The sequence below is a fragment of the Temnothorax longispinosus genome, chromosome 3 (assembly GCF_030848805.1).
Source record: "Temnothorax longispinosus isolate EJ_2023e chromosome 3, Tlon_JGU_v1, whole genome shotgun sequence".
In the NCBI taxonomy this organism is placed as follows: domain Eukaryota; kingdom Metazoa; phylum Arthropoda; class Insecta; order Hymenoptera; family Formicidae; genus Temnothorax; species Temnothorax longispinosus.
The window spans coordinates 10881478-10897835 of NC_092360.1; the positions used below are offsets into that span (position 1 = coordinate 10881478).

At 42.1% G+C, this 16358-nt stretch overlaps 1 protein-coding gene across 4 annotated transcripts in view; it reads right to left on the minus strand.

Moving 5' to 3' along the window:
* LOC139810176 (uncharacterized) overlaps positions 1 to 16358 on the minus strand; it is a 170297-nt gene that overhangs the window by 104955 nt on the left and 48984 nt on the right. For all 4 annotated transcript variants that reach the window (XM_071773501.1, XM_071773503.1, XM_071773500.1 and 1 more), the window contains one exon: positions 9053 to 9206. The gene's annotated coding sequence lies outside the window, so the exon portion shown is untranslated. The remainder of the gene's footprint in view (positions 1 to 9052; positions 9207 to 16358) is intronic.

The following is a 16358-nucleotide window of genomic DNA, read 5'->3' on the forward strand; positions in this document are numbered from 1 at the left end:
TGTCTATTCCCTCCCGCTTTCTTTTATAAAAATACATAATTATCAATTTGCAATCTTCAAATTGTCACTTTTCATAAAAATATACACGTACACACAAAATCAGATATTGTACATCAATCATAACGAATATGAGTTTCGGGAGAGGCAATATACTTGAGATATTACTTGAGGTTACCCAAATACATGTACTTATATTAATTAATTGGAATTATGAATGATGTACGCACGACGGTTAAAGCAAGCGCTGGGAGGCAAATATTCGTCCGCGCGGCAAGCTGTCTGTCTCGTTCGAGGTATCTCGCGCGCAAATACGATAAATTACATCGATTCACGTGAGAGCACACGATCATCGATCAGGGTGTCTGTTTGCGGCATTAAGTCGACAGTGACATCGTCATTTCGGGCCCTCGGTTTAGATGCTCTTATTTAATGTCCCACAATGGATTTCCCTCGCGCGCCAGGCGCCTCCTGGACGAGCTGCCTCGGCTCGGTCTCCCGCGGATATTAATTAGCGTCGCGATCCTGTTCTCGACGGCGCAACGCAACAAAAAGCCTCGATGCTCGTCAGGAGGCGGTAACGAGCGGAGAGATTACAAAATAGTGCTACAAAAGCAAATATACCGTGTGTACAATATATGGAAAATAACGTGGAGAACAAATCGTTACCGTTTACTGCGAGCGTAATTTAAGATATTGACCCGCAACAACAGGATTAAACCGCAAGAAAGGTCTCGCGAGTAACTTAAGTCTACATCTATAATGCGGATCCCTCTCGTCTCTCTCCTTTACTCCGTCTCTCCCTCACATCCTTCTCTCGTCCGTTTCCATTCCCATTCGTGCAATGGTCGTGCTCACTTAGCAAAGTCTAAAGCTCCCGAAGCCCAAATGGCTAATTAGTTACGGTAATTGGTTCGCGTTCGACAGTTCATGGACTTTACGAGCTCAAAGCTCACGGGCCTCCAAGTATACGCCGAGCAGTGATCAAGCGGATTTAATTATCGTGCCAAGCTCGTACATCGAGAAGTGGCATATTAAAAAATCATCGCTGATTACTTTTGAGGAATATAATATACGACATTAAATTCAACTTAATTTTTCGTTCGTTAACGTAGTAACATTAAATTTCAGAAATTGTCATATTCTATTCGAGAAATTTTCAAAAAAGCGTTTCGTAAAAATAGTTAGATTACGTTCCCCGGCCGAATGATATAGGTATCCCTAAAGTATGTATTAATGAGCATAGCAAGGGACACATGTGTAAATAAATATCTGTAGGGATCAGATTTCCCGCCAACGGCTTCGGCTGGTCGGCGTAGGGAAGGGCGTGGTGAGGCTCAGTAGTAGTAGTAGTAAAAAAAAATTCGAGTAAACGAGCATGGACCTGTACAATCTTTTGTAATCCTTTATAATCTTTATTAGTATCATATGATTAATTCAATTCACGGTACTGTCCCTACCGACTATTCATTATCCTACAACTGTATAAAATATTCATCATATGTTACCATTTCAAGTCTACATTTTTAAAACGTGATATTTACAATGATATCTCTCGAGAGTCGTTTATGGGATTAATACGGGATTTAAAAAAGCAACATTATACACAGGTTCGAACACGCGAAATAGCACACGAGCGAATTCGCGGCTTATTACCGTACCGTTTTATGCGCCTAGTCGTCCGGAGGAGATTTGACAAGAAATATATTCAATCGCGACGATTTATTCCGCGCGGCACAACGCGGCGAGGCGCGCTCCGTACGTGGTGTATCTCAATATTTCCCTTTCAACAAAACCGGGAAATATATCGGAACTTTTTCAATTCGATTCAACGAGCTTAGCAGACAAACTTGCGCGGCGGCGGCGGCGAAGGGAGACCGGGCGCGCTGCATATCGCGCGAAAATAAATAAAATGGAATTCACCCGCACGCGGTCGCGGAATGAATGCAAAAAGTGTATCCACCACGTTCCCACCGTCTGTAAATGCAGCTGTTATCGTTAATCATTGCACCGTGTACTCCGACCAATTGTTCGCGCTTTATCCTATCGTGAATTACGATGCTTCACACGTATGATACTTTCATTACTCGTAATAACGCGCGAAGTAATCTCGTTTTCATACAGAGAGGTAAATCTGTTCCCGATTTTAAGAAAAATGAAAATTTTCGATAAATATTAACATAACCGAGAGCAAAATATATCTTTTCTGTTCCATACATACATTCTGTTTTATTCTATCCTGTTCTATTTTGCTTTTATGGTTTTACTGTTACAGTCTAAATAATAACATAACAACAGATAGATTGGATCGGATTGACAATAATTTTTTATAAAATTTTGTTTACTTTCTCGTTTCCGCTCAATGTAATTTTGCTAATCTTTTATTGTCAGGAAAAAGTTAATTTTCAACATAGTAACTGTAATTTACGTTTTGTCTATGATCTAAGTTATCGCTCGCGATCAATATTACAATAATACCACAAATTATTCGTCGATATAGAACTGCATCTCCGTTTTCGTAGTCTCGACTTACACAACTTCTCAGATTAACAATCAAACACAGCTAATCGCGAATAATTGTTTTATTGTAAAAGTACATTAAATATATGTATCATCATTTTCAACTAAACGCTATAATCGTCTTTAGTTTTTCCAGAAAACGCCAGACCTACGGTCATTCTAAATTCCTGAATCCTCGAACCCTTAGAAACGGCTCCCTCGATTCTGTATCCCTATTGGCCGATTGCTTCTAAATTCCAATCGACGCCGTTCTCTAACTGTGAATAATATCACGGCAAACTTAAAGCGCATTATTATCTCCCGCGGGAGTCAGAAGCCCCAATCAGCGCCAATACCAATGCCGGCCATTGTAAACTCGATCAGCAGTCGGGGAACTATGCCGTAAATTACAAAACAAGTTCTGTACATATTACATTATTCTGTGTTAACGATATTTGTCGGTATTCTCGTTTACCGAACAACGTAACAGCAATAAGCTGTAGTATATATTTCTACGTACAATCGATTTGTTAAAAAACCTTTAACTTTAAGAGATCGGAAAAAAAACTGTTTTTCTTATCTTTATGGATAACTTCTTACACACATGTAATTTTGAAAATTCGATACCGCGATATCACATCAGGTAGATACATATAGCTATCATTCTACAAAGAAAGTCAAGTTCGGTTTATTTATTCGGTTTATTTCGCGCTGTCAATGTAATCGGAGCTAAAGAGAGATAAGATAACTCGGTTGGGACTGTGATGAGGATGAAGAGGCGTTCAACGACCATACGCTTCTCTGTTTTGGCGGTTAGGGTGCAGTCCGGGGAAGTGCAGTCCCGGATCGATGGTCGGTCGTCTCACTTTTACAATTTCTCGCGCTCCCTTGCTCTCTCTCTCTCTCTCCCTCTCTTTCTTTCTCTCTCCCTCTCTCTCGCTGTCTGCCTCCTCTGTCCCATCTGTTTCTCTCTCGCTTTACCCGCCTTTCCCGTCGCAGTTGCTGCTCTCTCTCTCTCTCTGCCTTTCTCGTTTTCTCCATCTATCTCGCGCGCGCGCAAGTGCATTCACCCCGCGCGTGCATCTCCTCCCGCGTGGTACCAGTTTCAACCAAAATGACGCATCGCACACGCGGGAGGCGCGCACGCACGCATGCACGCACATCTCCCTCTCTTTCATTCGACGTCGCCCTACGGTGATGACTGTTTTTACCCCTAGGACGAGAATTTGCGAGCTTTTCAAACGCGAAACGCGTTTACACGCGACGCCGAGGAGCGAGAAATCTCTTTTTGTAGACGATATGTTAAAATCGCCCAACCTTGGCAAATGTCCTTCCGTTTATAGATATCGGAGGGCAAAGTAAAAAAAAAACGGCAAAGTTGCCTCGACGGTGATGAAAGATATCGACAGTTGAACAATAAACAGATTGAAATATATTGCGTTGCAACCGCCCGAGAAATTGCAATCTCGCGCGATCCTACGACGCGATCGTAATACAGATAATACGGACGCTAAAAGTTACGTGCATGTCACGTTTTCGTTTAAGTCCGGAGGACTTAATAACTGAGAGCCGAGCGGGGCGAATTCCTTCTATTTCCGCGGAATAGAGCTGACTTTTGGACGGCGTTATTACGGTGCATTGTACATGTGCGCGGGCAGAACGAGAATACATGGCGGACACCCTCGTATCGTATAATGAGCAGCACCGAGCGGTGCGTCTTTCTCTCTCTCTCCGAGGCTCGTCCGCCTTCGCCAACGTAAGCGAACCGTGAAAAGCGAGAAAGAGACAGAACGAGATAGGGAGAGAAAAGGGGAGAAGCGCGGCGAGACTGGTTGGGTCCTTTATAAAGCGCGCTCAGCAATTACTATTGCGACAAGCGTAATGCGCGCTCCGGTCCACCTCCATGCCGTTTAAATCACTGGGCGATGCTCAAAAGGCAAACGTACGAGGTAAAAGAGAATCGGGGAGAGAGAGAGAGAGAGAGAGACAGTAAACCTTTTAACAAGGGCAAAGAGAAGCGGAGGAGCGCGAACGCGATCGAACGCGACGCGATTTATCGCACCACAGCGAGGCAAACGCGTCGGTCGTTACGAGCAATAGGCATAATGGAGTTCTTTACGTGAGACGTCCTTTCTTCGTTTCAATTATCGGCCAAATGTCAATCCGGAGATAATCATCACCGCCACGAATCACCTTGTTGCGTCATTATCGACGTGCGTTTAACGTAATTTGCTGCTAATAGACTTACTCCTGAATTGTTGACATAAAATTGATAGTTATTATAGTCGTATAACTTCGGAAGATCATCTATAATTATAGTATACCGATCATTAATAATAAATATGGATTATCGTAATCGAATTGTGCGTATTGTTTATTAATAATCCTCTTTAACATCTTAGGAATATTCAAACTAATCTAATAATTATTCACTTCATTACACTAGATTTGAATAAAGAATACAAATGGCAAAGGTAAAGAAGGTAGACAGAATTGCCTTAGCGGAAGCGATGCCCAGCGAAACAAAGTAAACGTCGAAGTTTCTTCGTTAAAGTCAGGCAAATTGTCGTCGAGGCAGGGAACAACCAGATAACTCGCAAAAAGACACGAATAAAACAAACGGAGTTGTAAGATACGGTGAAGATACCAACGGTTGATTTAAACTGATTTTATACGGGTGACGATTCAACAGTTTACTCTGTGACATCCTCGCCACTGTTTGATCGTAACATTTGCCGAAACTTCACCGACTATCTTGTGGGGTTGTTAGGGGAATCGAGAACAGCCGAGTTTCTCACCGAGCTGCTCGCTAGAAAGAGTAGGAAGGGATGACCGCGACCAGACACAATGCTCGAAATTGCCGGTCGTGTGTAACCGAGTAAACATATTAATTTCATGAGCTGTAATAATAAATTATTAGACATAAGTCTTTCTTTTGCGTAACCAACGTCATTCACGCTTTGAGAGGTTTTAAGTAGTTTATCACAAGATATATGTTATTTTTGAAAAGCCGAAAAGCTTTCAGCTTTGAAGACATTATTTAACAGTCCAAAAAGCGAATTCAACCACTTGTCACGAATAAACAAAGTTATTTCTAGGTTTATAAAGAGTTTCAAATATCGGTAGTAGCTTCTATTATAAGCTAGAGCAATCTTACTATGATTACGTTTGATTTCATAGCGCGTTTCCGTTATCCCGCGGCATAAGCGAGACGGACGACTGTACATCGCAACCACGATGACGACGACGACGGATACTACGCTTTTAAAAGCGAATGCGTGCCAATTAGACAGACAGCTCGTAAACGCGCACTATACGTGTCATTCACTGACTTACCTGCCGTCCTCGTTAAGCTCGCAGACAGGCTAATGATTCAACAGGTGTTGCGCGTCGAGACGAGCGAGTTCGGTGGCGGCATGACGCTTTTTCTTTCATATTTTTTTTTTTGTTCCCAACATTGAAAGGACCGGGGAACGTCGCCGATACGAAAACGGTCGGCGGTCTGAAAAGCTTTTGAATAGCCGAAGACTCAGTCACGAACGCGGGCAGACATACTCTTTAATCTACCAAACGCGATTGTTTCTATTATAAGCTAAGAATTGCTCGGAAACTTAAAATTTATCGTTGTTAATTTGTTATCGATTACGAGAGTTAACAACTATAAAAAATAATCTAGTATAGTCCCGAATAGCGATAATATACCTGAAAGCTTGCAGGTACCACTTAAGAGAAAATGAAAAATGTCAACATGAATGTAACGAATAACTTTTCCTTTCTTCTCTTTTTTCCGAAAATAAATAAAACTATTTCTCGGATTATGTAGGACAGCATCTTTTCCCGAAACTTTTATTTCTGAAACTTTACAATGCTTTCATGTCAACTTGTCACTCTTCCATTCACTCGTTTCCTCGTTTACCGCCTCTCGCTTTTGCTTCTGTCTCGTCATAAAAGAGACAGTGACCGAAAAAGAAAAAAAACGTAACCGCGAGATAAACATGAATCCGAGTACTTTCGCGGCACATAATGCGTCCTTTTTAATGCTCATGTCCGCGCGAGGATGCGAAAGATAATTTGAATTCAATGTACTGGGAGTTCGCTCATCTCTGTTTCTGCATTCCTTCGTCGTAAGCCAGCCCGATGCAACCGTTGTGGATGCAGTATAATCGGCACGATGCACCGTCCGGTTCTCGCGTGTAACTGAGATATATGGACTTTATTATTTATATTATTCGAATATATCCCGTCTCGCATGCCGCGCACCACATCGGGGCGTGCATGCAGTCAGTCTACCTCCCGTTCATCATCCCTCTCAATATCTGAAATTCACTCGGACGATTGTCGACCGCGCGCCATAAATACAACGCGAGATGTAAAACACACGAATTTAATGAGTTTTATTTAATTTTGGTCAACGCGAGTACGCTTTTATTATTAATCGGACTGCGGTTGCAATACGATTAATCAGTTCACCTGTCAATTACGTGTAATAACGCGATGCACGAGAACGACGAACGGAATTGCGACGTTAATAAGCGACGCTAATAGACATTAACCTGCTGTAACAGATAAAAAGAACGATTCTCGCCAACGATGGATTAACGCTTCGATTTTTAATTCCGATGCAATGCGTTTGAAAGTGCAAGTTTAATCGGATTTTCGAGCTTCGTCGAAATCATTTATTTCATTCCTTTATATTGTTGAGTGACTGCCACGAAAAATTCGCCTATATTATACACATATTATACATGCGCATAATTTTTCGGTAAGAAATTTCGTTTAGAAATTTCGAACAAGTTCACACATAAACCATATGAAAAAAACTGCTGTATGTAGAGCGTACCTTTTGTTGAATTTTCTCTCCTCAAAAACTACTTGCATACTTATCGCACCAGCAAGTGTGGACGTGTGCACATTTGTAACCGCACTGTTTGCTCTCATGTGACATTCAAAGTTCTCAACGCGGATTAGACATACTTTGCGCGCATCGCGACTTGGACAAAGACTTAACTCACAAATACGTACAGAGTGACGATCGGAAAGTAGCTAAACAGCTATTATTTTGTAGTAAATGAACAGAATAAAATGACTTAAACATTGCTTAGCAAAAGAAACCCGTCATTTTAATTAAAAATAGATTAAAATGTCGAAAATTTAGTTGATCGCATAGCTGGTTGCATTTCACAATTTTTTTCAATAGCGGTTATTATCAAATTTTGTCACCATTCCGAGAATATAAGCCACACAACCAATCGAATTATTGGATCTTTTTTATATTCATTTTTACAAGCTCATAAATGTATATTTTTTGTACTGTGTGCTAATAAAACTGACTTTTTTACAATACAGTTTAATTCATTTCATTTTATCCATTTATTATAAAATAACAGCTATTTAGTTTCAGCAATTTTTCGATTGTCACTCTGTATATATTCATGTGTAGTATAAATCATACAATATCACGTAATAATATTAGCATATAGCGATACTATACTCTGAGTATAAGTTATTTTTTTAGTAATATTTGAAAATGTCATTACGTCCTGTTATTAATCATCTATGAATTTTGACATTCACAATATCTCATCCAGAAATATTTCAACGATAAATTCTTTGAAGTTTAAAATTGAATACATATGATCGCACAGTCTAACTTTCATAAGTTTTAAGTTGAAAAAAATGGTATATTGCATATCACAATGGCGCAGCACAATTACTCGGTTTCTTTCTTATACTGAGATTTAACTTGTGTTGCAGACATTTAAGTTTTCTCTGACAATAATAACTTCGTCCATTTATTTTGTAACAAAGCATGATGCAAAAATTTACGAATTACGATGCTCGGCTATTCTCAAACTTTTACCATTATTTTACGATTCAATGCTAATGCTAAACCGAATCGATTTGCGTATCGCACATACTAATCGCACGAGAGCGAGAATTATCAATGGAGCTTATACAAAAGTATATGTTAAATGGTTGTATGTTGCGCAAAATGCAAATCATGTCGCTCGCACAGTCGCGGAGCCGTTTCGCATTCAATCGGTAACAAGGTCATTGGCTCTCCGCGAGACAAGCCTAATTGCGTCAAGCTGCACACCATTTTTTAGCACCACTCGAGCTCGAACGCTTAACACCGCACGAGCGGTGAGTATATCGCGTCGTAAAACCACAACGAAACGAATCAACGATGACCGCATTTATCGCCATTAAACGGGGATTAATCGCAGCGTGTCGGTACAACGCGGACAGAGTTATGCAAATAAGTCGCTTCGTGTTTCAACCTATAGCCAGGACTAATTCGTCGAGTTAAACGCGCAAAACTCTACTATTCGCAGACGACGGTCGCGGCGTGTTGTTTTAAATAAAAAAAAGAGCGTTAAAAACGCATTCACTATTATTATTTAACATAAAAAGAAAAATAATTATTATAAAATCGTGTATAACGATTATCATATGTATGACTTTTCAATATGTATACTCGTAGTACATAACCGATAATCGATACGCCATTTCCTATTGTTGCTCGGCATTTAACTGATACCGTATGTTTACTCACGTATAAATTCCCATTCGTCGATTCCTTATCCCCAAGCTCCGCTTCCCGGGCGACGTGAAAGATCGTCTCCGTAATTGCCGGAGGGAAGCCCGCTCCGTTTCCGCGTTTCCTTTCACTCACGGGGCTCCTCCGAGGGGGCAGAGAGCTCGCCAGGCTGGAAATAAAGGACACGTATACTTTTAGACGAGGAGTTCTCGTTCCGAGCACGGATGGATAATCCGCGTGCTAAGGGTGGTTGTTATGATACTTTGCCGAACGAAAATGTCATGCGATACGAGAAAAATTGTCAGATTCTATTTCAGGACACTAATCAATCGATCAAGACTTTCGTTCGCGTGTCCTTCGCAACGCACGAAAGACGTAAAACAGATATAAATACAAAAGAAAAGAAAGAAGATTCACAAAAAAAGTTGTTTCATGCTGAAGATATATATCGTAACATTGTATTGTAATTCTACTTCGTTGTAATATTTTAATATCTAACAATTTTATAAATTCGCTTTATAATTTCAGTTTGTTACGATTACTTCTGATATGATTATATTTAATTGCTCAACAACATGTGAATTTCGAAACTGTTTTGCCACTATAATTTCACCATTTTATACTCTTTCGAGTTTTACATGGTTAGTTTTATAATTAAGTTTCATAATTTTCGCAACGTCACTAATGTAAGTTGACAGTAAAGTCAACACGACCTGCGACGCATTCTTTATCGAAGAAGGCAGCGAGGAATGCTCGCCAGGAATGCGATCGTTGATCACACTCGACGAAGCAGTTCATCGATTTATTACGAAGTTACGTCGTGAACAACCGCACAGGACAAAAAAGAGAAATCAATTGTGTTTGATGCTGCAGGACAAACTAGTGCGGAGTCGCCTTCGCGTGGAGAAGGAAAGTACGAAGCAATAAGGGGCCAATATAAGTGAAAACCCCGGTGTTAATATGTGGCGTATAGCTGAGCAAGAGGAATGCTTAATGGCCGGCCAACACGCGATCCCTCCAGGTCTTTTTCCTTTATTTTCTCCTCTTTCTCCCAATCTTCTCTCAACGTCTGTGCTTCACGCTTCTCTTCCTCCTCCTCCCGTTTTCACCCAGTTACTGTGATCCACCGCGTTCGAAATTCATGAGCACAGGAGATGAACTGCGAGAATAGCGGAATAAAAGTGCTCGGAACCTGTTCGAAATATATAAAACAGCACGCGAGCCAGACGCTTCTTACGTGCACCGGTATACTAATATTCATACGCGTTCATATTTACAATTTTTACAATTTTCTTAATTAAAATCGGGTATTAGGTATATATGATTACTGCAATACAAGTACTTCGAATAAATCTTTCCCACTTATCAAAATGTATGCGTTTATTAGATAAATATTAAATATCTATCTTAATTGTATCAAATATCTATTCTTATTCATGGATTTAATCGCCAGAACTCTTTCTGAAATGTATTAGAAACTTTCGAAAACTGTTTTGAAGATATAAAAGTCAGAGAGAACTATAGCAATAATTCTGAAAAACGGGCCGGCAATTTCGAGGTGGACTCGTCGCCGGAAGAGGATTAATTAAAGTACACGATTCATTTGGCGTATTGTATTTTTGCGCAATACACTTTACGCGTTTCTCGAATAACGTTTCACCGCCCGGTGCGAATTCCACGCGCAAGTCTCGATTCGCAGTTTTAGAGGAAAAGTTTGCGGATTGCTCTCCTCGCGCCTCTGGCAGTAGCTCGTTTATTGCGGGCTCGATTCCCGCGATCGACCGTGCGGCCGGCCGGCCGGCCGGCGGGGACGGCCACGCCTCGATTTCATTCACGGCAGCAAACTCGCGTTCAATTATTCATGCGGAATCTACGCGCCGCGCCTGCCTTCTCTCTTCCCTCGATTGGATTTAAGTCGCGAAAAAGCGGGAAACGATTGTACGCCGCGCCATGGCGTACAATCGCACGGAAATGAATATCTCGTCAAGTAACATTGGATCGATCTTTCGCGCTGTATAGGAACCTAAACTAATATGTATACAGATTTGACGTATGTATGTACATAAACAACAAGTCTAAACGAATATTATGCATTAGTATCGCTATCGAATTTCTGATATAGATCTCTAATAAGCATATCAAATAAAAATGTATACAAAATCCATAGAAGAGAAGGGTTAAAAAATAATGCTTCGAGCATCACTCGGCATCAAATTCAATCGTGATAGACCGGATGCCCCGAGAATAATCGCGATGGATATATCTCTCTATCTCTCTTTCTCTCTCCTCTCCTCCCCCTCTCTCACTCACTCTCTCTCTCTCTCTTTCTCTCCAAGTCCGCTCGACGGAAAGGAAAGCCGAGCACGCCGCGCTGCACCGACATCGTTTCACCGCCGCGAAACTGGGACGGGGTTTTACGGGCGGTTATTTACGATCGAGGTTATGAGAAAGGCGGGGGCCGTACTGCCGCCTCCTCGACCCGCGCTCCTCCGCGAAATCTGCGAAAGGGTTGCACCGCCCGCCGAATGCAAATTACGCGAATTACGTTACCTGAGATTCCGGTCGGATAACAATCAACGCGCGCTCGCGTCGAACCTGCGCGCTTTTATCGGAACACGAACGAAGGGAACACACGAGCTGAATCACAAGCTTCAAAGTGACTGAAATGATAATTTATAACAATTAGCTAAATTTACCGAACGAAATGTCGCGTATCTGTATTTCGTGAAAAAAAATCGCGATATGTCCACCGCGAAGAACTGGACAGCAACCGTTGATTTGTGGTCACGCGACGAACGTCAACTGTATACGATACGCCCCGGAGATATTGGAAAATACATCGTTCGATTACCGCGTCGATTCCGATTAGCGGAAATGCGGGATCGGCTCGCGACAGCGCGATGCATTCTCCCGACGGTGCATGCCAATAAATTTATCAAATTCGAATCGCGAATACCGTCAGCCGTGTTATGCACGTAACACGCAATAGAAATAACCAGTTTGAAAATTCCATCGGCAATGCCGGGGCAGAATGTTGCTAATGCACCAGCGTGATCGGGAATTATGAAACCGAAATACTCTGCCGGGGTGGTATCGACAAGGTATACGTGTGGCCTCGCGTACCTGACGAACTTTAATAACGTGCCAGCACGCGCTCCAGGCTACCATGTACGAAATCGCTTCGTTATCGAAGCGCAGAGATGAATTGCTGAGCAACGGGACGCGCGCTTGTTCCGAGATACGACGAGCGTAATTTCACGGAGGAAAGCGGTCGACCGTCTAGCGATTCTGCGATCGGGTCAGCGACCTCGTAATCTTCAAGCGGTTCAAGGTCGCAACGGAGGTTCGCGGCGAGTAGTATCGCGCTCGATTGTCGTCCGGTTGTGAGTCCGCGCATCGATTCCGGACGGAAATGGACGGACGCCCGAAGGTGAGGGTCGTCGCTCGACATTGGAAATCGATTTTGGCGAGATATCGTGCCGAGATTACGTGACGAATGGCGGCCAGTTTAGACGTATTTATTTCGCGCGCATGTCGGAGAAAATTCGTCGGAGCTGGCAATTCACATCGTGCAATTAAAGCGTCTCGTTAATGCCGCTGTTAAACTAGTCGCGAAATTCGCCAAAATGTATCAATAATAAAAGGCGACCCGGGCAAACCAGCACGTCGCATTTTAATGACTCAATTTTACCTCAACAATAATAACTGTCGAATTATACAGCAATTACGCTACAAACAACTAAGTTTTCGTAATGTAAATACGTAATGAATATCTATATGGCGTGAATGGATAACAGGCTGCCAGCCACCGCCCTATGTAAATAAATTAAATAATCCCTAATTGAATCGCACGTCCACGGCAATGATAACGCAACGTGGTACAATTATCGCGTTGCCCCTCGCTATAATAGAACGTGTTTATTCCCGAAAACAACAGTGCGCAGTGATAATCGCACGCGAACCGCGAAAAACCGTCCGCGCCGGAAATATTTTTCCGTTCGAGATCCGATTGTTTCGAGCGCGCGCGCACAAGAGAGAGAGAGAGAGAGAGAGAGAGAGAGAGAGAGAGAAGAAAGCGTTTCAACAACAGAGTCGGTTAAAAGAGCGCGAGAGGAAACGTTGCGGGATGGCGAAGAGCACCGGCTGCTGTATAATCCCCGAGGCCGGCGCTGGCTGGCGTGGGGCCAGCGCCAGCATCCGTTCCACAAATGTCGCTAAATATACACCTAACCGTTCCTAAACAGAGCGCAAAACTTGGCCGATAGTACGCGAATTGTACTAGTCAACGGATGACGATCGCGTTAAGGGCAAGATAGCTGCATTCCCTGGACGATCAATCTTCCAACGCACAATTCAATTTTTATCCTTACCTAAAAGTTATACGAAATAGCAATTCGTAAAATAATTCATAAACGCAATTCAAAGTGAGCTAAGCACCTTTGTGGTAACCTAATCTGATACATGTAGAACAGAATAAATAAAGCCCGTTTCGATAAATCAATAACTCGATAATAGAAAACCAAAAAAAAATTAGAGATCATTGAGTTATTTCTACTCTGACCAGAATTGTCTGAAAATAAGCAAAATATAAATCGAAGGGTGTTACAGGTAATAACCAAGTGAACTGAATAAAAATATCAAAGAAATGTAGAAAATGCGATATAAAACGCGATGCCGTAATAAGTAAAGAGGAAAAGAGCGATCCGCAGAACGACTATAATAACACGCCTTCGTAAATAACAACCGCGGTAATGTGACGAAAGATAATCGGTCATCATTATCGTCGGCCGATAACTCCACAAACGGCGACATCGTCAGCATTTACAACACACACGCAAGCAAATTACGCACACAAGCGCGTCGCCCGTGCGCGTCGACCTGCTATTGATTCAAGACTCGCACGATGTGATTCCGGTTTGAGACAAGTCTCCTCTGTCGTATAAGTCAATTGAACCCTCCATACATCGCGATGACTTCTGAGTGATATGTCGAAGATAATCGAGCGAATTTAACACATGAGCGAGACTGGGATTGATAACTCAACTTGATCAAACTTAGTGAAGAGACAAGCTCGTTTAAGAAAGTCTCGTCTCTCATTCCCATTTAATGTAATCTCGACATTTAATGGCAATGAATGGAAATATGTTTATCTTGTTTTCATTTTGTATGTTTGTGTAAGTGATAAATGACAATCTTCGACAAAATCTGAATTTTACTTTTAATTTATTAGCTTCATTTTTATTCTAACTTTATTAACAAATTTATAGTAGTTTTCTGATCGAATATGAGAATTACATATTCCGAAGAGTTAATAACTATGAAAATATTTATATACTGACACATCTATATGTATCTATACTGATGTGTTTACGTATGTATTGACGCACATCACAGAATCTTTTCTGCATTCCACGACAAATAACGTCATTAAGATCGGCTTTATCGCCACGCGGTAGACGACGTAAAAAGAAGATTCACGACTCGATCTTAACTGACTCGCCGCAAACTCCTTAACGATGTGACTTTAAAACTAAGTTTAACCGGCACATTGTATGCAAACGATGAGCGGATATATGCAACGGACGAGTATAACTATCGATTAGATAAAACGAGATGCGAACAATGTAAGCCGATGTAATTGTCGATTGAGCGAGGCAAACCTCTCTTTTAGTTGGTTTTTTCGCCTTCGTGAATAAAAATTTGAGTGTAAAAACAAATATACTCATTCAAATGTTAATGTAAAAATGTGTAATAAATTTATTAAAGCGCTCTTGTAAAAACATATCGCACCGATGCCACCGATGGAGAATAATTCCCTCTCTAATGTCTCTATAAAACAGATTGCGCGAAGACAACGACAATCATTATCCTAATTTAATTGAACATCAATGTTTTCGTCCGTGGTCGTCGCTTCATCAAACACGCGATGTTAATAGCGAAGAGTCTTCAAAACTAGCGAGTGGTAAAGGGTTTAGCGCCTGCGCCAAGTGCCGTTGCGCCGCTAAAGGCTGAAGCGTGACGATTTAAGAACGGCAAAACAAGAGTTTAAGAGGCGGTCGTTTTTCGAAAGCGTTGACGCCGCGCGAATCGTCTCCTCCGACGGGGTGATATCGTGCACGCTTCCACGCCGTTCAACGAACGGCCGAAAGAAACCGGTGGAACGAAACGCGTGAGTGAGAAGCACGGACGAAAAATGGGAAGGAGAATGAAAGAGAAGACGAGCGAACAAGAGAGAAAGATGACTCACGTACCTCTACGCCGGATCTACCTGAAGATTATAGTCGGCGAGATACTCATGGTCAACCAGAACCATAGTCACTCCATCCTCCTCTCTGTTTCTCTCCGCCTCTCTCCCTTTCATGTTCGTTGGATCTCTGTATCTCTACCGTGCGTCCACAGAGAGAGAGAGAGAGAGAGAGAGAGAGAGAGAGAGAGAGAGAGAGAGAGAACTTCGTCGAAATCGTGCGGGGAAACGCTGGCGGAGCAGGATGGATAGAAGGACGATAGAGGCTAGATAGCACATGATAGAGAGAAGGAGAGAAACCGAGTGAGAAATAAGGATGGGTTGAGAACAGACAGTACCGAAATATCAACGACCGCGAAACAAACGTCGTCGACCCGACGTCCTCTCTCTTTCTCTCCTTCATCCTCTCGCTTCGCCGCATCTTTCCGACTCCCGCCGCGCTCGAACGGACGTGCCCGAAACAGACGTTTTTTCCGCCTTGTCCGGGATTTATGTCGACCGATCGTGGGCAGAGAACGGCGAGGGTGCTGACAAAGAGAACCGAAAATCGTGAGTTGCGGCGACGAAAACACAAGAGAAAACGGCGGGTACATAACAACGTCATGATACATGACGTCGACAACGGCTCTTTTCTCTTTCTCTTTTGTTCCGCGAATAGGCCGAGAAGAATGTCTCATTTAAGCTAAACGACCGCACGCGTTTGCAATTGACGATACATCCCAGCGATGAAACGCCGCTTTCAGTTGAGAATCGAATGCGACGTGAAAAAAAACGAGAGAACTGCGGAAATGATCTTTACGCGAGATCGGACAGAGATCATGCATAATTACAAGTGTATTTTGCTTCCCGTGACATCATCGCGAATATCTCTTACGTCAATAAACGGAAGTCGCACAAAGGTTAAATGTTCTCAGCGAAAAGTGAAATCGTTTCGTAGAATCTATTATCAGAATTTAATTTATATTACGTTAATTTATATTACGACACACGTCAGCATCCACAAGGATGATGCGTTATAGTAACTTCCGAAGATTAGATTAAATAATATCTTGGAAGAGAGATTATCTCTCAATTACT